This window comes from Macrotis lagotis, chromosome 1, assembly GCF_037893015.1.
Source record: "Macrotis lagotis isolate mMagLag1 chromosome 1, bilby.v1.9.chrom.fasta, whole genome shotgun sequence".
Lineage (NCBI taxonomy): Eukaryota > Metazoa > Chordata > Mammalia > Peramelemorphia > Peramelidae > Macrotis > Macrotis lagotis.
The window spans coordinates 924,586,313-924,606,989 of NC_133658.1; the positions used below are offsets into that span (position 1 = coordinate 924,586,313).

The 20,677-nt window shown below is 36.7% G+C and overlaps 1 long non-coding RNA gene across 1 annotated transcript; it reads right to left on the reverse strand.

Annotated features, from left to right (window-relative positions):
* Positions 1-11,417: 11,417 nt before the first annotated feature.
* LOC141510034 (uncharacterized) lies at positions 11,418-14,389 on the reverse strand. The gene is made up of 4 exons (XR_012474763.1): positions 13,242-14,389; positions 12,331-12,381; positions 12,060-12,155; positions 11,418-11,879 (listed from the first exon to the last, which is right to left on the reverse strand). It is a non-coding gene; the product is annotated as an uncharacterized LOC141510034 (long non-coding RNA).
* Positions 14,390-20,677: the final 6,288 nt, after the last annotated feature.

Sequence of the window (20,677 nt, forward strand, 5' to 3'; positions counted from 1 at the left end):
GGACTTCCCACCTTTTAGACCTCGGCTGGACTAGAAGCAGCACCAGGTGCTTTTCTATTTGAAAGGGGCCTAATGGCATTCAAACTATCTTCTTCAGTTGGAACTTCAGCTAGAGATAGATTGACTTCAACCTGAGGTAAAGGGTCAAAGGTTTCTGCATTGGTTGATGATGGACTATTAAAAACACTATGGAAGTGTTCAGTGCCTCTTTCTAGGATCATTTCCCTATCATTAATCAATGTGGATCCATAGGTCTTCAATCCATAAATAGCCTTCACATTTTGGTTTATTACTATCTGCATAAAACTAAATTTCATCTGTCTTCCTCCTAAACCAAGAGTCCTGCATCTCTCTAAGTGTCACTCAGTCATGGTAGTTCTAAACTGTCTGTCATCTTAGAACCTTTGAAACTTTTAGAAATCAGCAAGTCCAGATGAGCTTGTAGGGCTAGGAATGATTTGTCTGGGTTGTTGGAATGCCTTGGACTCCTCCATGATCTCTGCATATGCTACTGTGTATCTCCTTAAGGACTTTATTTCCTATATTTCTTGAGGCAAATAACACATAAGACGGTCAGGAGAACCAAGTCTAAGTCTTTTTCTCATCAGCATATGTCTCATCCAAATTTGACACATCTTGTATCCTTCCTGCAGTAAATTAGTTATTGATGATGAAATGTTCTTAATCCAACCCTTGTCAGGATAGGTCAGCATCAGCCCAGAAAGTGATTGGTATCATATATCCAACTCCTTTCCTGGAAGACATGGAAAAAAGATACTTTCAGAGATCTCTGAAGGAAGAAAAGGATCATCTTCCAAGAAGGGACTTAAGGCTGGGATCCTTGACTCTCATTCTCCACCAGATATTGCCTTCTTTTGCCCTTCAGTTTCCTCTTCTGTAAAATGAAAGTGTTGGACTAGATGATTAGCTCAAACAAGACACATTTTCTCCAACTTGTCCCATATTCCCCAGGCCCTTCCTCTCAGTAGGACAATAATTTCTATTTTGTTCCAGCACTTTAAGGTTTCTGTATGTAAAACACCTGTTAGGTATGTTGTGCAGGAATTCTTATCTTTCTTTTCAAGACAACAGATTGAGGCTCAGAAATGTCATCATGTTTGTAGTTAGCTGGTTCGCACACAGACCCAGAATTCAATAGCAAGAGGGGAGTCAACTCCGGATAGAGTCAGCCCACTTGAAGTTGGGGAATAGCCCATCCTTTCTGAGATCCCAAGTTGCTCCCTGCTTGCTGATGTTCCTGTTTGTCTTGGTCATGTTACATGATCAAAAATCATGAAGTGAGGGGGCAGCTAGTTAGCACATGGATAGAGTACTGACCCTGGAATCAGAAGGACCTGAGTTCAAATTCAGCCTCAGACACTTGATAGCTGTGTGACCAAGGGCTTAACTGCATTTAACCCCTTTGCCTTGCAAAACAAGAAACAAAAAATACATCATGCAACATTTCTCTCAGTGAAGAACTAAGATGACAGGTCTTCATAGGGTAATGGGGAACTACAAGGAGAGGGATAAAGCAAGAAAGAGGCAAAATATGGCCTAAAATGACTCATACACAGGAAGTGGGATGGCTGGATAATTGGCAGGCACTGTAAAGACAAGAACATGAATCCCTTCTCTCAAGGTATTCACATGCTATTGAAGGATGATGGGAATGAATGAGGGATCATATACCTTCCAGCTTTTGATAGGAATGACACCCTTTTAGAAACCGTACATCATTTATTACAAATCACAGAATATTCCTCATGTTTCTTTATATCCTATACAATATTTCTGCCTTCTTGTCACTAAGCTAATATGGCAGATAAGCTTGCTCTAGATGCAGCTCATGGGTCAGTATATAGAACACTGGGCCTAGAGCCTGGAAAACATAAGTTCAAATCCAATCTCAGACTCCTTCTAGTTGATCCTGCCCAAATCACGTAACCTCAGATTGCCAAACAAAAGAATTCAGTGGAGAAGGAAGTGGCATTGTACTCCAGTGTCATTGTCAAGAAAACCATCTATCAACAGATATGATCCAAAGAGTCTCAAAGAGTTGGACATAACTAAATAACAAGTTCACTTTAATCCAGACAGTGATAAAGTTCTGCAATCAGTCTGAAATAGAAAACTTTTCCAATCCCTGAAGAGGAAGATGGTCTTGTTAAAAGGTTTTTCCCATGACTGTGGGTCATTTTTGTTACTTTAATCAAAATTAAACAGTGCCTTGAGCAAAAAAGGGGGAATAGGAAACATTCACACCTAAGTAAAAACAAGCATATGCAAGATAAAAGCAGAGTCATTCATTGGAGAGAGAGGAAGCAGGAAGCATTAGGAGGAAAACTGCCTCTTGAACTGAGCTTTAAAGAGACCTGGGGATGCTAAGAGGCAGAGCTGAGGAGGGAGATCATTCTAGAGGTCAATTAACTTGCACAGTCACACAGGTGCTAAGTGTCTGAGATCATATTTGAACTCATCTTCCTGAATTAGTGTCCCAATTTGGTCACAACCTCTCCAACATTTTCCACTTCCCCCTTCAAAGATTTTAACCAATCTGATAGATGTAAAAAATATTATCAGGAGATTTTAATTTGGATTTCTCTAATCAGTAACAATTTAGGACATTTTATATGACTATAAATTGTTTTGAATTCTTCATCAGGAAACTGCCTGCTCATATCCTTTGACCATTGATCAAATGGGGAATTACTGTTATACTTTCAGATTTGATGAAATTTTTATATATTTACAAAAATCTGAGAATCTATCTAAAAACTTTTCCCCAGTTTTTTTTTGCTTTCCTTACAGTCTTGACTATATGTGTTTTATCTGTAGAAAAAAAAATTTAATTTAATGTGATAGAAATCATCCATTTTATACCATTCTGCTCTCTAGCTCTTGTTTATTCATAAATTATTTGCTTATTCATATTTCAAAATATATTACTTCAAGTACACTTTCATAATTTTCTTAAATGATGGCAAACAATTTATCAACTAAAGCTCATTCTTTTCTTTGAGCAAACACGTAAAGTTCTCTCATTTTGACCAGAGGTGGTCTCAGTTCCTCCTCAAATCACATCATTATTTTATAGTTTCTCTAGCAGGATTGATAAGATCTTTTGACTGTTTAAATAGAAAGTCCCTCACAAAGAAACACCACTTAAAAGGTCTATGGTTCTTTCCTTTTTCCAAACAGTAAATTATTATAATCTTCTTAAAGTGAAATTGGCAATAAAATAAAATTGAATCCTTAACAGTTTTATGTGTTGTTGAACAGATTCTTTGTCAGCTCAGTTCACAATCTAACTACATCCAAATTAAGAGAAGTTGATTTTCTAATGATATGTTTTGTAACACACTCCCTCTCTCTCTCTCTATGTGTGTGTGTGTGTGTGTGTGTGTGTATGTATATATATATATATATCACTTTTCAATTTAACAATATGTCTTATATATGATTTCTCCAAAATCAAAATGCAAGAAAACATGAAGGCTAACAATAACCGACAATATTATTCTTTTTGGAAATGTGACACAAAACTTTATCAGTCAATATCAACTTCTTTTATTGCAATTCTGAATTCTCTCATATAAAAAAACAGCATTTATTTATTTGACAATCTCCATTCATTGATTCAAAAAAGTAGTATAGAGTAGTAGTTAGTTTTCAATCATTTCAGCTGTGTATGACTCTTTGTGACCCCATTTTTGGTTTTCTTGCCAAAGTTGCTTACCACTTTTATCTGTGGCTCAATTTATGGATGAGTAAACTGAGGTAAATAGGGTTGAGTGACTTGCCCAAGGTCACACAGTAAATAGCTAAAGCTGAATTTGAACTGAGGTCTTGTTGATTCCAAGCCCAACAGCCTATCCACTGTGCCACTTAGTTGTCTTTTAGAGTTACACTTAATAAAATGATAATATCTAGTATTTATATAATGGTTAATATTTTCCAGGCACTGTGATAAACATTTAATAATTATTATCTCAATTGATCCTCACAACAACCCTGTGAATTAGATTCTAATTTTATCTCTTTTTACAGATGAGGAAACTGAGGCAAATGATGTGAAGTGATCATATAACTAAGAAATATCTGAGACTGAATTTGAACCCAGGTTTCCTGATCCATGCAGTTTCTAATCATGTGGCTTACTACCAAGGGTTAAATGCATTTCACATTAAGTTCTGACTTAGCACATCAATCCTAATGGGAAAAAACAAAAACATTTCATTGTAAAGGAGACCATTTCATAATCTAGTTTCAAAACTAAGTGGACTGACAGCAATAAATGGTAACATTCAAAATCTGTTTTCCCACAGTCCAATAGCTATCAACACCTCAAATTTTAGTCCATTGGTTTTAGTTGCCTCACTTGCAAAGGCACAGGGTGGCAGTCTCACTTTCTCATCCTGTTTTTGGAGCCCATGAAGCTCTAAGGATTGGGATACATCCTAATAATGGTCATTCCAGGGCAGATTTTTAGCATCCTCTACTCAAATAATTTCATATCTCAAAATTTGTTTCTAGTTTCCATTTGGAAAAAGAACTGACATTGCTAAGAGACCCTTCTCCAAATTGCTTCTCCTTTATCCTTCTTATCAAATTGAGATTTAAAAAAAAAAAAACCTTCTGGGGCAGCTAGGTGGCACAGTGGATACAGCACTGACCCTGGAGTCAGGAGTACCTGAGTTCAAATCCAGCCTCAAACACTTAATAATTACCTAGCTGTGTGGCCTTGGGCAAGCAATTTAACCCCGTTTGCCTTGCAAAAACCTAAAAAATAAAAATTTGAAAAAAAACCCTTCTCTAACCTCTTCCCTAAACTCTAAACACTTGAATTCATATTACCTTCCATTGATACTGTCAGTATAAGCAGACACCATCTTCCCTTATCTCTACTTACTTAAATTTTCTCTCTAATGGCCCTATCCAATATGGGCCCTACCCCTGAACCACATTGGACGTAATAAAGCATTCTAATTGTACAAATAATTTTATCCTCTTGACTTTTCTTAAGTCCTTTCCCTCATTCCTCAATTATATTCTAATCTATCATTCCACTGAATCTTTTCTACATAGATTTATTTATATAATCAATTATTATACTTCCATTTCTTGGGTTGTATGGTCTAGTTACTTATGTAACTTAACTACTAATTTTAATATATTTATTTTAATATTTTATTTTCCCCAATTACATGTAAATACAATTTCTAACATTCTTTTCCTAAAGTTTAGAGTTGCGAAATTTCTCTCTCCCTTCTTCCTTTACACCCTCATTGAGAAGGCAAGCTATTTGATTTAGGTTATATATGTACAATCATGCAAAACACTGTTAAAGAAAATACAGGCCAAAAAAGAAAGAAAAGCAAGGAAAGTTTTAAAAAGTTGGCTTTGATCTGCATTGACTGCCAGGTTTTTCTCCATAGGGAGATGACATTGTCCAACATAAGCCCTTCACGTTATTATCTTGGATCATCATATTCCTGAAAATAGTTAAGTCCTTGACAATTCATCATTGTCTAACATTGCTGTTCCTGGGAACAAGGCTCTCCTGGTTCCACAGCAGAACATGTGAGTCTTTCTAGATTTTGTTCGGAGAGTATCCTCCTTGTCATTTCATATAATATCATAGTCTTGCATCACAATAAAATACCATAATATGCTCAGTCATTGCCCAAATAATGAGCATCCCCTCAATTTCCAATTTTTGATGACCAAAAAAGAACTCATAAATATTAGTGTGTGTATATATATACATATGTATATGTACATATATATATATATATATATATATATATATATATATGTTCTGTTCCTTTTTTTTTGTAGTTTTGGACTATAGACCCAGTAGCAGTATTCCTGGGTCAAAAATTATATCTGGTTTTATAGTTTTTTCAGCAGAGCTGCACATGGCTTTCCAGAATTGTTGAATCAATTCACAATTGCACCAACAGTGCATCACTGTTTCAATTTTCTCAAATCAAATTTTTCTGTTATATTAGTCTATGTAATATGAAGGAGGTGGTACCTTAGAGTTATTTCAATTTGATTAATTAATAATTATTTAGAACATTTTTTAAACCTATCTAAAAATAGATTTAATTTCTTCATCTGAAAACTGTCTCTTCATTTCCTTTGACCATTTTTCATCTGAGCAAAGAATCTCATTTTTATAAACTTGATTTGATTTCTTATATATTTGAGAAATTAATCCTTTATCAGGGAAACTTCCTGTAAATTTTTTCACAGTTAGTATTACTGTGTATTTCCTTCCCTCCTATTTTCTACCCAGTTTATTCTACTCTCTCTCTCTCCTTTAACTCTGTACATCCAAAAAATGTTTTGTCCAGACTACCATATCTCTCAAACTGTCTTTTTTCTACCAGTCCCCTTTTCTTATTCCTTTCCCCTCTTTCTTTCATGTAGGATAAAAACAGATTTCCATACACACATGAATGTATAGTTATTATATCTTTCAACCAATTCTGATGAGAGTAAGATTCAATTGTTTCTCCTTGTTCCCACCTTTCCCTCCACTGTAAAAACTCTTCTGTTTCTCTTTTCTGTGAGAATATTTACCTCCATTCTACTTCTCCCTTTCCCTTTCTCTTCCCCCTTAACTTAATTGCTTTTAAATATCATTTTATCATATTCAACTCATCCATCTGATCTTCGTCTATGTGTACTTCTACCTACCCTAATAATGAGAAAGTTCTTAGGCATGAGAAAAATCATCTTTCCAAGTAGGAATGTAAACAGTTTAACCTTATTCATTCCCTTATTTCTCTTCACTATTTGCCTTTTAATGCTCTTCTTGGTTTTTGTATTTGAAAGTCAAATTGACTATGATCTTTTCAATAGGAATACTTAAAAGTCCTCTATTTCACTGAATGTTCATTTTTACCCTGAATACTAGATTGTGCTGGATAAGTGATTCTTTTGTAAATCTAGCCTCTTTGTTCTTCAGAATATCATATTCCAAGTGCTCTGATAATGTAATATAGGAGCTACTACATCTTCTGTTTTCTTGATTGTGACTCTAGGATATTGAACTGTTTTCCTGACTCCTTGGAATATTTTTTCTTTGACCAAGGAGCTCTATAATTTAGCTAAAATAATACTGTGAGTTTTCATTTTAGAACCTCCTTCAGGAGGTGATTAGTGGATTATTTCACTGAGTATTTTTTCTTCTGGTTCTAGGATATTGGGTTAGTTTATCTAAAAAACTTTTTGAAATGTTATATTCAAGGTCCCTCTGCTTTTAATCATGATTTTCAGATAATCCTATATGTCTTAAATTAGTTCTTCTTGATCTATTTTCCAGGCCAGTTGTTTTATCCAATGAGAGATTTCATTTTGTTTTATATTTTTTCATTCATATGATTTTGCTTTCTGCACCAAATTGTGTAGCAGCCATATTCTTAGAGAAGTTAAATGAGTTACAGGAAGACATAGATTGCAAAACTTTATTAGTGGAGCATTTTACCCTCCCTCTCTCAGAATTAGACAAAGCTAACCACAAAATAAATGACAAAAAAGTTAAGGAGGTAAGCATTTTAGAAAACAGATATGAGACATTTGGAAAAAATTTAATGACAATAACAGAAATGTAATTATATCTTAGTATACCTACACAAAAATTGACTATGTGTTAGGACATTTAAAATTTCAAAATCAAATGCAAAAAGACAGAAAAATTAAATGCATTCTTTTCAGATCATGATGCTAAGATAGAATAAAAATGGTTTGGAAACTAAATAGTCTAAATTTTAATGAATGAGTAGGTCAAAAACAAATCATGGAAACAATTAACCATTCATCAAAGTGAATGATAAAAATGAGACAACAAACCAAGATTTTGGGGATGCAGCCAAAGTAGTGCTTAGGGGAAATTTTATTTCTCTAAATGGGTACCTGATTTAAAAAAGAGAAAGAATACAGCACTAAACTGGGCATGCAACTAAAAAAATCTAGAAAATAAATAAATTTTAAATCCCCCCCAATTAAATATCAAATTAAAAATTCTGAAAAGAGATATTAATAAAATCAAAAGGAAGAAAACAATTGAACTAATAAATAAAAGTGGGATCTGGTTTTACAAAAAAAGGCCAACAAAATAGATAAACCTCTGGCTAATTAGATTAAAAAATGAAAAAAAGAAAACCAAATTACCAACATCAAAAATAAAAAAGGGAATTCCCCAACAATGAAGAGGAAATTAAATCAATGAGTAGAAGCTATTTTGTCCAATTGCATGCCAATAAATCTGACAATCTAAATGAAATGGACAAATATCTAAAAAAAAAATAAATTGTCCGGATTAACAGAAAAGGAAATAAAATACTTTCAGAAAAAAGAAATTAAATAGATCATCAATGAAATTCCTAAGAAAAAATCTCCAGGGTCAGATGGATTCACAAGCGAATTCTACCAAATATCTAAAGAACAATTAATTCTATATATAAACTATTTGAAAAAAAATACGTGGAAGAGGGGAGGCTAGGTGGCGAAGTGGATAAAGTACTGGCCCTGGAGTCAGGAGTACCTGGGTTCAAATCCGGTCTCAGACACTTAATAATTAACTAGCTGTGTGGCCTTGGGCAAGCCACTTAACCCCATTTGCCTTGCAAAAAAAAAACTAAAAAAAAACAAAATGTGGAGGTCTACCAAATTGCTTTCATGACACCAATATGGTGTTGATATCTAAACCAGGAAGAGTCAAAACAGAAAAAGAAAATTATAGACCAATTTCCCAAATGAATATTGATACCAAAATTTTAAATAAAATATTAGCAAAGAGATTACAGCAAGTTATCACCAGGATAATACATTATGACAGGTGGAATTTACATCAAGAATGCAGAGTTTGTTCAATATTAGGAAAACTATCAGCATCATTGACCATAACAGTGATAAAACTTTCAGAAATTGTATGATTTTCTCAATAAATTCTGAAAAAGTTTCTGACAAACTAAAACATCCATTCCTATTAACACTAGAAAACATAGGAATAAATGGATTTTTTTCCTTAATATGATAAGTATCTATCTAAAACCATCATCTAACAGCATATGCAATGGGGATAAACCAGAGGCCTTACGAGTAAGACTAGGTTACTATTATTCAAAATTGTACTATAAATCTTACCTTTAGCAATAAGAGAAGAAAAAGAAAGTAAAATAATTAGAATAGGAAATGGAAAAAGAAAACTACCCTTCTTTGCAGATGATCTGATGGTATAATGAGAGAATCCACTAAAAAACTGAAACAATTAACAACTACAGCAAAGCTGCAGAATATAAAACAAACCCACAGAAATCATCAGCATTTCTATATATTACCAACAAAATCCAGCAGAATGAGATAGAGAAGTTCCATTCAAAATAACTGTAGACAACATAAAATATTTGGGATTCTACCTGCCAGACCCAACCCAGGTACAATATGAATATAATTACAAAACACTTTAAATAAGTAAACGCAGATCTAAACAACTAGAAAAATATCAGTTGCTCATGGTAGGCTGGTCCTAATACAAGAAAAATAACGATTTTACCTAAATTCATCTAACTTAAGTGACACGCCAGTCAAGCTGGTGTGCCAAAGGTTATTTCATAGAATAATGATACAAAGTTTATCAGGAAGAACAAAAATCAAGAATATCAAAGAAAAACTGACAAGAAAACTGGAAAGTAAGATGACAGAAATTAGGCATAGACCAACATTTCACATCCTATACAAAGATATGGTCAAAATGGGTATATGATTTAGACATAAAGGATGGTATTATAAGTCAGTTAGAAGAGGAAGGAAACATTTGCCTGAAAGATTTATGGAAAGGACAATTTATGCCAAAGAAAAGTTAGAGACCAATTTGAACTACAAAATAGATAATTTTGATTATATTAACTGGAAAAACTCCCTTGTCTGTGCCCCTATCATGTAGGTATAACATAGCCTTGGAAGAGTAGCTCAGGTGATGGATGATTCAGACCTCACCTTCCAAGTACTTCCTCTAAAAGTTCTTTTTTCTCAGCTCCTCCATGACATCAACAGAAGACAAATTCAGATAACCAGATGGATCTAGGATCTGCTCAGTCCAAGAACTTGCCTGCAGCCCCAAGTGTCCATTTTTGTACCTTGCCTTGGAGTATGCTAGCCAAAGGCCCTTCTCACAGTGTCCCTCCTCCCTCAACCCAGCCTAGTCATAGTACCAGTAGAACTGGCATTTCTGAAACTGCTCTGAATTCACCCATGGGCCCAATTCTTTGGTTTCTTCCAAAAAGAACCAGAAGACACCTCCCATGAAGAGCACACCATAGTTGGTCTGGGAGATCTTGTGTCTGAGGCTGAGCTCATCTCTCTCTCTTATTCTCTGTCTTCAGTCCTGCTCTTCAACACTGAATGTGGGGATTGAGACCTTCTTCCCTTAAAATGTTTTCATGTGGTGAACTGTTCTACCAGTATTTGGGGATTTGTTGTCAGAGTCTTTGAAAGACAAGGCTCATCTTGAGACCTTAGGTCTCTCAGAAGGAGAGTTCTTGGCAGAATGTTCTCCAACTCATATATCTCAGAGTAGAAATAGTGTGTTCAGGCTTTAGTGAATAGAGGCAACAGCTCAACTACCACATTGTGTGCCAGACATCTCTTGGGGCTTTTTCCCTCTTTCAGTCTACTCAGGGAAATCTGGCATTCTCAGACCAAAGGTTCACCATGGCCCTTTCATTTCCCTGCCCTGCCTAGTTAAGTACCATGTTCTACCAAGTTTGTATCTCACAGACTTTCAAATATTTGTCATTTTGCACTTTTGCCAATTTTGATAATCAGACAGATATATGGGTTGAACTTCAGAGTTCTTGTAATTTTCATTTCATTAAATATTGGTTATTTAAAGCATTTTAATATGATTATGATAGCTTTCTTCTTCTAAACTGTCTATTCATATTCTTTGGCTGTTTATAAACTGGGGATGGATATTATTCTACTAAATTTAAAGCAATTCCCTTTGTATCTTAGAAATGAGACTAGTATAAATAAACTTGCTCCAAAGTTTTTTTTCTATCTACATATTTTGCTTTTTTTATCATGAGTTGTATTGGTTTTCTTCATGCAAAAACTTTTTAATTTTATTAATCAAATTGATCATTTTATTTTCTGTGATCTTCTCTAGTTTTGTTTTGTTTTTTGGATATGCATTCTTCCCTCTCCATGGATCTGACAGTTAATTTCTTCTTTGGGTCTTTAATTTGTCTAAACTGTCATCCTTTGCATATAAACTGTATACTCATTTAGAGTTTATTTTCATATCTGGTATGAGATGTTGGTCTATCCCTAGTTTCTGCCAAACTTCTTTCTACTTTTCCCAGTAGCTTTTTTTTTAAACCAAGGAGTCCATATAGTCAAAGTTATGGTTTAGGGGGTTTTTTCCTGATAATAATGTACAATTGTGATTACTAGGCTATAAAGAAAGATAGGCCTCAAATAAATTGATGCTTTGAATTTTGATTCTGGAGAAAGACTTTTAAAAGTCCCTTGGAAAGTAAGGAGAGTGAAACAATGAACTGTCTATATTTAAAGAAATTTATTCAGATTATTCATTGGAAGGACCAATACTGAAGCTGAAGCTTAAACACTTTGACCACATAATGGGAAGACAGAACTCATTGAAAAAGATCCCTCCACACAAAGAGAGATACAGACAATCTGGGAATCTGTGGAGAGATCAGGATAGTGGTAGGAGGCAGGAAACAAATCCTGCTCAGATGCCAGTGTTTGTGGATGATGCAGGGGCACTTTAGAATATTAGATCAGGAAGACGGGGAAGATCAGTTGAGTCTACCTTCTGAGGTTCTGTTCATGGGAAGTTACTGGTGAGAGAGACAGAAGATAGACAGTCAGTATGTCTCCTATGGTTTAACCCTGGAAGAGATCTTAGAGATTATTTAGGTAATAACACTGGTTTCCCATATGTGAAAACTGAGGCCCCAGGTCTCAACGCAATATTTATTTCCTCCCATCTCTCAGGAGACCATCATCCCCGAACTCACCAGTCTCAAAAGGTTGGTGGTCTACGTATATGAAAAGGAAAAAGAGACAAAAGACTCTAAAAAGTTGGAAGAGTCCTATCAGCATATCTCCAAGCCCTGAGATGTAAGATAAAAGTGAAAATCAGGCCACAAATATTTCTTCACTTTGCTCTCCAACCATCCCCCCCAGTTTCTCCTACCTATCAACACTTTCCCATCTTTTGGGGTTTAGACCAAGGGGTCTGGAAACTCTTCCCCCTCTTCCCCAAATAGTGAAAGTTCTGCTTCTTACCCTTAGTTTCAGCAACCTCAGCTGGGTGCTGAGAGGTTATATCCTGTTCACCTAAAAAAAAAATTTTTTCTACTGAGAAGGGAGTGGGGGTTGCAGAGTGAATATTCATGTCCCAGACCCTCCCCAATGCCCCCATGGGCCTGGGAAGATACAAAATAGTTTTTGCCTCTTCAGTCCTGTCTATGAATCAGAGTCATGGGAGTGGGGAAGTATTGATGTAAAATTGTGACTCCAGGGGCAAGGAAAGAGTCATGGGTACCCTCTAGAAAATCCTTCTTTTCTCTGCTTTGCACTAGAAATTCCAGGGGATCACTGGGTGATGTGCTGACATTGCTGTCTGATCCAAGGTCATAGCAGTAACTATAATTCCCCATGTTGTTGATGTTCACATGGGTCAAGTGGAACTCAGCCCCACCTTGGGTAAACTCTCTGATCCCCACATATCTTTCCTCTCACTCCTTGTAGAGAGCAAATCTCACACCTTGAATTGGCCCCTAGCATAGGAGGATAACATTCCCTCCTAAATCCACCAGCTGGCTAGGTGAGGCTGAGAGGAAGGGCTTGGGCAAAGTGCAGGCATTAGAGGTTCAAGTTGACTTCTGAAGGACAGAGGAGCTGGGCATGCTGGGGAAGATTCTAGGGATCCTTTACTCAGACCTTCTTTGTCATTCTCTTCTCAGGGGGTCCTTCCCAGATATTGCAGTTCTCTTATTCTTTGGATTTTCCTGGCAGTTTGGTCCTGTCCCATCTTTTTCTCCAAGGTTGAATCATGCACTGTATCCCCTCTACCTTTCTCAGGTCCCAGACTCCTCTGCCCCATGATACTCATACCAGTCCTTCATGGGATTCTCTCCCATATTGTTTTGTCTCACTTGCAGCCCATGACTGTCCTTCTGATAGACCCCTCTCACCTGTTACCCAGATCTCCAAAGGCTCACTGGACTCTGAAATTCTATTTGAAGTCTTATTGTAGGTGCAACTATAGTTCCCGGTATACTGGGGCTTCAAAGAATAAAGTATAAAATCAACCCTTGTCCATTTTCCAGTCATGATTTCTACAGGCTTTGAGTCCTCTGCCTTGTGGAGAATGAATGTCACAGTCACAGGCTGGGGGTGTGAGTCTGGTGGCAGTCTGCACTGGAGGGTCACATCTTCCCCTGGGGCCACCACAGGAGCTGGATAGGCTTGGAGGTGGGACTTAGAGAGATATCCTAGAAAAGAAAGATCACTGGGACAGAAGTTAGAATCTGGGTTCAAATGTCAACTTTTCCCATAATGAATTGTATTACCTTGTACAAGTCCCTTACCTTTTCTGTCCCTCAGAGTCCTAATCTCTTAAATGACAAGATTAGAACTAAATGTTGCTCAGGTCCCTTCTATTCCTAACAATGTAATAAGAAAACCTTATTGGAAAATTCACCCCAATTCTCTATTAACCTGAATCTGAAGACTCACAAAGGAGACCCTCTATGAAGGATTCCCTCCCACTCAACCTGATGAAGAGAAGTTCCAGATGATGATATTTGTCCTTCATTCTCAAAGAAGATCATGATAATCAGGAAAGGTGATGCCATAACTAGTCCATGAATTGGATTTGAGTGAAGGAATCTATGCTAAATTACCAGCCTCACTTTCCCCTCCAGAGCCATCTAGTGTCCAGATAGGAATCAGGATGACTGGAAATGGGCCTGGAGGAGATAGACTACATGCAGTTCTGAGAGAGTTGTGAGGTCAGGTCCCTAGTTCTGCTATTATTGTTTCCTTTTTCATCACATGGAGGAAGGGTTCCACCACCTCAAAGATTCCTCCCAGTTCAGTCTCTCTGGGATTCAATTCCTGACTGTAAGCTCTGTCCTCATCCTTAATCCTATGTATCTGAGCCCAGCATTTTCCCAACTTAATAGAAGTCTGTAAGGATATCATCCCTAGGTCTCAGTACCCTCAGTACAGAGTCTGTCAGTACCCTCAGTACAGAGTCTGGTAAGTCTAATGCCAAACCTAATCATTTAAGAAGAATCTGTAACTAGGGTAAGGTCACTAGAACTTGACCCAAGGTCACCAGAATTGAAAAGAGTATTAACATAATTAGCACTTTTTCAGCTACTAGAAAAAAATGATATTAAGTACAAAGCTATTCAATAAAAAAAAGATGGAAAGTTTCCAGATGATTCTTGCTCTTGGCCCCCATACAAACCCTATACCACCACAAGTAAATAAAATCCTTCCTGACCTGCTTGGTCCCCCCCCCCCCCCCCCCCGCTCCTGTAACCCAGGTTAGCACCTCCCAAGTGTGGACAAAAGTGACTACTTCCAAATACCCAACAGTCAGTTCCTGAAGTTTAAAAGTTGGTTTGAGGGTATAATTGCTGTCTTTTAGCTCAGGTACTGATGACATATTATGATGTTTTTCTATTGCTCAAAGAAGCTGTATCATGCCCTATTTCAGAAGATGGGCTGTTGAGAGTAACTGAGTGAGCTAGGGGTTGTCTACCCCATCCCCAGAGGAAGGGGCAGGTAAAATTTGTTCCAATAGTCTTGGAGTTGGCTGAAAGAAGTATTGTGGAACTGTAGAATAGTTTATAACCCTTCAAAAGGGAATATAGGGGCATCTAGGTGGCACAGTGGATAGATCACCAGCTCTGGGGTCAGTAGTACCTGAGTTCAAATCCAGCCTCAGACACTTGATAATTACCTAGCTGTGTGTCCTTGAGCAAGCCACTTAACCCCATTTGCCTTGCAAAAACCTAAAATAAATAAATGGATAGATAGATAGATAGACAAATAGATAAATGAATGAATGAATGGAAAGATAGAAAGATAAATGGATGAATGAATAAACAAAATGGAATATAAAATTACCCCCAACAATGCCACTACTAGGTCTGTTTCCCTAAGAGATCAAAAAAAAGGAAAAAGACATCTATTTGTAAAAATATTTACAAATATATAATATATATTAATATATAATATAATATAAAATAGCATAACATAACAATTAAGATAATTAATATAATATAACATAACATAACATAAGATAATGTAATATAATATAATATATTTACAAAATATTTATTATTTATACCAGCTCTTTTTGTTGTGGCAAGGAATTGGATTTTGAGTTGATGCTCATCAAGGGCGGGATGACTAAACAAGTTGTGACATAGATTGTGATGGAACATTATTGGACTATCAAAAAAATGAGGAGAATAGGTCAGAAAAACCTGGCAAGACTTATATGAATTAATGCAAGATAAGGTGAGCAGAACCAGAAGAACATTGTATACAGTAATAGTAATATTGTAACAATGATCAACAGTGAATTGATCAAACCAATGATCTACAAAAATTCTAAAGAACCCATTATGAAAAATACAGAAAGGAACTACTGAAATAAATGAAGATTGAAGCATACTTTCGTCATTTTTGCAATATGGTTGTTATCAAAACTGTACATGATTTCACATATGTAAGTGCTATCATACTGCTTGAAAAAGAATGTTTAAAAAAAAGAACCAAAAAAAATAATAGTTTTGGAAGCTCTCTTGCTAAGAGGTAGAAATCTATTGCTTTACCTACATAATAAATCATTGAAATTGAATACCTAATTAAGGTATAAAATATTTATTTTACTACTAGCTAGTGTCAAGTGTGATATTAAGAGATAAATAAAAATTTTAATTTAAATTAAATTAGTCAAATTAAATTAAATTTAGAAATTAAAATTTAAAAATTAAGGGATAAATACAAAACAGAAGTAAAATGATTTACATTCAACCTTAGACTGCTATACAAATGCTAACTGCTATTATTGATTTACCTAAGAAACTCCTCTTTCAATATAAAATGTCTCTTGTTAAGTCCCTGATTGAGAGATCCACTGCAAGATGTTATTCTGCAATAAAAAAAAAAATCAGGGGCACATCCCAAATATCTGACTTCTTGTCACATCTGCTTAGAACATCATTGCTTTGACCTTGAAATGTGATTGATAAAGAGCTCCTGTTGGCCATAGAAAATAGATCAGTCCAGTCTCATTGCTATTCTTTTATACTGCCGTTTCTTTGCAGAAATTCTTTGCTTCATTTTGTGTTAGCCAAATTTAATTAATACTTAACTAGGGAAACTATCTCATATCTTGGAAGGAAATGGATGAGAGAGGGTGACATGGTTCACATCAGCCTTCCTTTCAACTGTTTCATGTGCTGAACCATAAATCATCACCTTCTGAGTATAGACCAAGAGACAGCACTGGAGATGATCTGTATATTGAACATTTATAAAACATTTTGGATGAAAATAATATGCAGAAATAGAAATTCATCTATTTTTCCCATTGTTCTCTAAGAAGAACAAATGCCAGTGTAAGTAACATTGGAGAACTCTGTTGGGCATTCCCTAGTTGCCAAGTGACAACACTATACCCAATGTCAATGCTAATTAAAATGAATTTTGTCTGTCTCTCTCTAATTACAAATATAAATATCCCCGTTGTATAAATGGTCACAGGATGGCATAGACATCTTGAAGGGGAGAAAGATTTTGATGTTTTATGACAATCTCCAACATAGCTGATAAGGCACAGATATCCTGAGTCAGGAGGGGGCACTCCTTCTCTCCTGATGGAATTCTTAACAGTACCTGTTCTGCCCTAACAAGACTGTGATGTGAAGCAAATATCCTGAGGTACTTCTCTAATGGAACTATAATGAATGCCAGTACATCCTGAGACAGCTTTATGAAACCATGGCAGTTTAAATTGGATCAGTCCCTCTGACTTTAAGGCCCTCTACCTGATATCTATTAATAAGTTTATTATATTATTATTATCATTATTAATAAGCCTAACCAGGACTCCATGTATGCATTACTACAATCTTAGGGCACCTAATAAACACATGTTAAATTAATTCTGTTGTTCTTTCTTATGATTAAAACTCTAGAGACTAGCACATTAGCCTAATTTGGTTTGTCTTTATTAATACAAACTATGGAAGTTAACACAGTAGTTTAATTCTGTCTTTATTAAAACAAATTATGAAGCTGATGTATTAAGTTAATTCCATTTGTTTAAAAAGGTCAAACTCTGGAGGTGGACACTGCCTTGACTGGCCTAAGTGAAGACTTAATTCAGGTCCCTGTCAATTCCCAAATAGAGATGAAGTCCCGGGGTCTCCTCCAGGGACCTGATGTTTTCATTTCCCAGGACAAATTTGGTTTCCAGGGTTAGTCTTCTGTCTTTCAGGGACCTTGACTAAAATGAGTGGAGGGAGAAGGGAAAGTCAGTCAAAGTAGATAGGCTTTTGGGTGTTGGTCATTTCACAAAGTTTTCCAGAACAGCAATGTTACACTTGACTTTGCTCAGTTGGCCTCATCTCACATATCCAATCAGTTGCCAAATGATGGCATGTCCATTCCTATCTTTACCCTTCTCTCCACTCTCAAAGTGGTTACCCAGTTCAATCTCTCATCTCATATTACTAGAATTATTGTAAATATCTCTTCATTGGTCTCCCTGCTTCAAACCTCTTTCTTCTCCAATCTATCTGCCCAAGTAAATGTAATGAAAAACAGGTCTGAGATCATCGCGTCTTTATTCAAAAGACTCCAGTGGCTCCCTTTTAATTATATTGGCAAATGTCATTTTTATTGACCTGGAAAATCCTTCATTACCTAGCCCTAATCTATCTTTCCAATCTTATTCCATAATACTCCATTTATTCGTGCTTTGTAGTCAAGCAAAATCAACATTCAGATCACTCTTCACACAAAGTGCTCCGTCTCCCACATCCATCCTTTGACCTGTTCTCCATGTCTGACCTACAACTCCATGTCACCCAGACCTCTCAGAATCCCTCTTTTCCTTCAAAACTCTGCTTATTTGATAACTTCTGCATTATACTTACCCTGTTGACTCCTCCATCAGTGACTAATGACTTCCGCAACAAATATATATTTTGAAATGCTTCTGGCATGTGTATTATGATTCATATTGTTTTACCCAAATGACTCAAAACATTGAAGTCCAGTATTCATAAGTCAGGAGCAAAGACCTTGGAGCTCTCACCACTGCCGCTCAAGGGATTCAATCTATTAATCATTTTAACCTATTGTCTTCTAGAATACAGCTTTCAACATGGAACCCCCCCTCCCATTAGAGGATATTTTTCAATGACCCTCTCCCCTCATATTTCACCATGGTCTCCAAGAGATTCTGACCATCAGGTCCCCCACCTATACCAGCAGCTATAACTCTTTAAATGATCCTAGATCCCAAAATCATAACAAAGACTATTTTCCAGTTTAGTCACATTGCTCAGTTCTCAGATATCTCTCAACTTCAGCAATTGGAAATTATTCTCATTCCTTATTAGCCTCTAAGACCAAAAGGGCAATAGTGAGGGACAAGCTGAGTATAGATTCCCTGAGACTTCATCCTGTCCACTGGCATCCTCAGCTCTAGCTTCCCAGATTTATCCCAGAGATACCTTAGGTTCATCTGTATGATCTTTCTGATTGCTCAGTTAGTTAGGAACATAGAATGGAGATTCTGGGAGAAATACTCAACATTATGCACCACCATTTCCTGACCCAATCCAATCCCTGTAAGAGAAGATCAGATGATGGATGTTTCATCTTTCCATAGAGAGTTACTCCTCCTCACTTCTCCACTCTCCAGCAATTTCTGTGCTCAGTCGATCCTAGCCAGGAATAGGAGGAGAGAGCCAGGATACCTGGCCTCTGCTCTGCCAAAGATATTTCTCACTCTGTTTCTCTCCCACAGTTTACTGGCTAAATTCTCCTCAAAATGTCTTCTCACTCATCACATTGCATTTCAAAATTCCTTTTCACCCATCACATCTCAAAAACTCAGTTTTGGAACTCACCAAAATAGAGCAGGGAGATAAATGTTGGGGACATGCTGGCTTCAAAGTCAGTCTGGAGCTGGTAGTTTTAACCAAGCACAGGAGAGGAGGCAGAAGGACTAGAGGTTGGAGCCAGGATGTGGTAGTCACAGCTGTGACCCCAACCCCTGACAGCCAGACTTCATTCTGAAATAGTTGAAGTCAGAATGGTTTACAACAAGACTTAAAAGGACCCAGGGTCTCTGACAGGAGTCCCTTAAAGACCCAAGACTCAAGACATCAAGACTAGTGCTAAAGGACCAAAGCCTCAGACAGAGGCCCAAAGTCAAGAGCACCAAGGGCTCAGAGACCAGATGTGGCTGTGAAGACAGGCAATTGATGCTGAAATCATCGAGGCTTCCATGGCAAGGTTTGGGTTCACCAAGGTCTCAGATGTCATGACTAGGGCTGCCAGAAGCCCAACCTCCTTTACAAGGCCTTTCTGGGAGCTAACAACCCTCTCATTGCATCTGCCAGTCTCTGGTCTCTTATTATCTTTGGATATATCACCAGGCTTATAAAGTTGAGTTCAGACCCTAGATCTCTAATCTCCAATATCCCAACAGACTCTGCTGCTACTATCTTTAATTCTCCAGTATTTGGACTGTGGATTCATCTTCACAAACTTGGCCTCCCTCCTCACAAGACCCTGAAGAGAAAGGTTCCAATCAATTCCTTATTTTTCAATCCATTTTCCAGCAGATTCATACTCCCCACTCTAAATTCCTGTAATTCAAAGCCTCCCTCTATTGAGGGAAAGCCTCCTTTTAAGTTTTGCCCACCCACCTTTAACTCCTATCTGGTTCCACTGGGCCTCCCCAAACTTCTCCTCTTTCCCCTCACTCCAGTCCTCCTCATTTTGTTCCAGAGAATCCCTACTTGACCATGCCTTCAGGACCTTTCCCCAATAATAGACTGTGAGCTCCAAAAGTGTACAGGCTTTATTTGTTTATTTGTTTTCCCAAGACTCTTGTATTGCTACTTGTATTGTGGAATGACACCTTGGGATTGAGGAAGGGAATGGATACTGAAAGAAATTCTTGTGATATAAAAATATTTATTTTAAAAAATAAAATTACCCCCAAACAAAAGAAAGCCCCAGCAAAATGAATATAATAATCAATAATATAATATAATAATCAATTTCATATCCAAACTTTAAGGAAGCTTCCATTTTTTTGGTGTTCATTAAGTTCAGTGTTTAAAAAAAAGAAAAACTAAATGGTGGCTAAAAACCATATTAGGGAGGAGGTCACTCAGTTCTGGAGAATCTGGAGAGGGTTTATGTAAGAGAATACACTTGGGCTAAGCCTTGAAGGACTCAAAGAGGCACAGATGAGGTAAAAATCCATTCCAAGAGTAGGGAGACACTGGAGTAATATTTTTGGAAGACCATCGAGTTGGAAGATGGACTCTTGGGTTTGAGGAAGAACAGGTGACTGGTT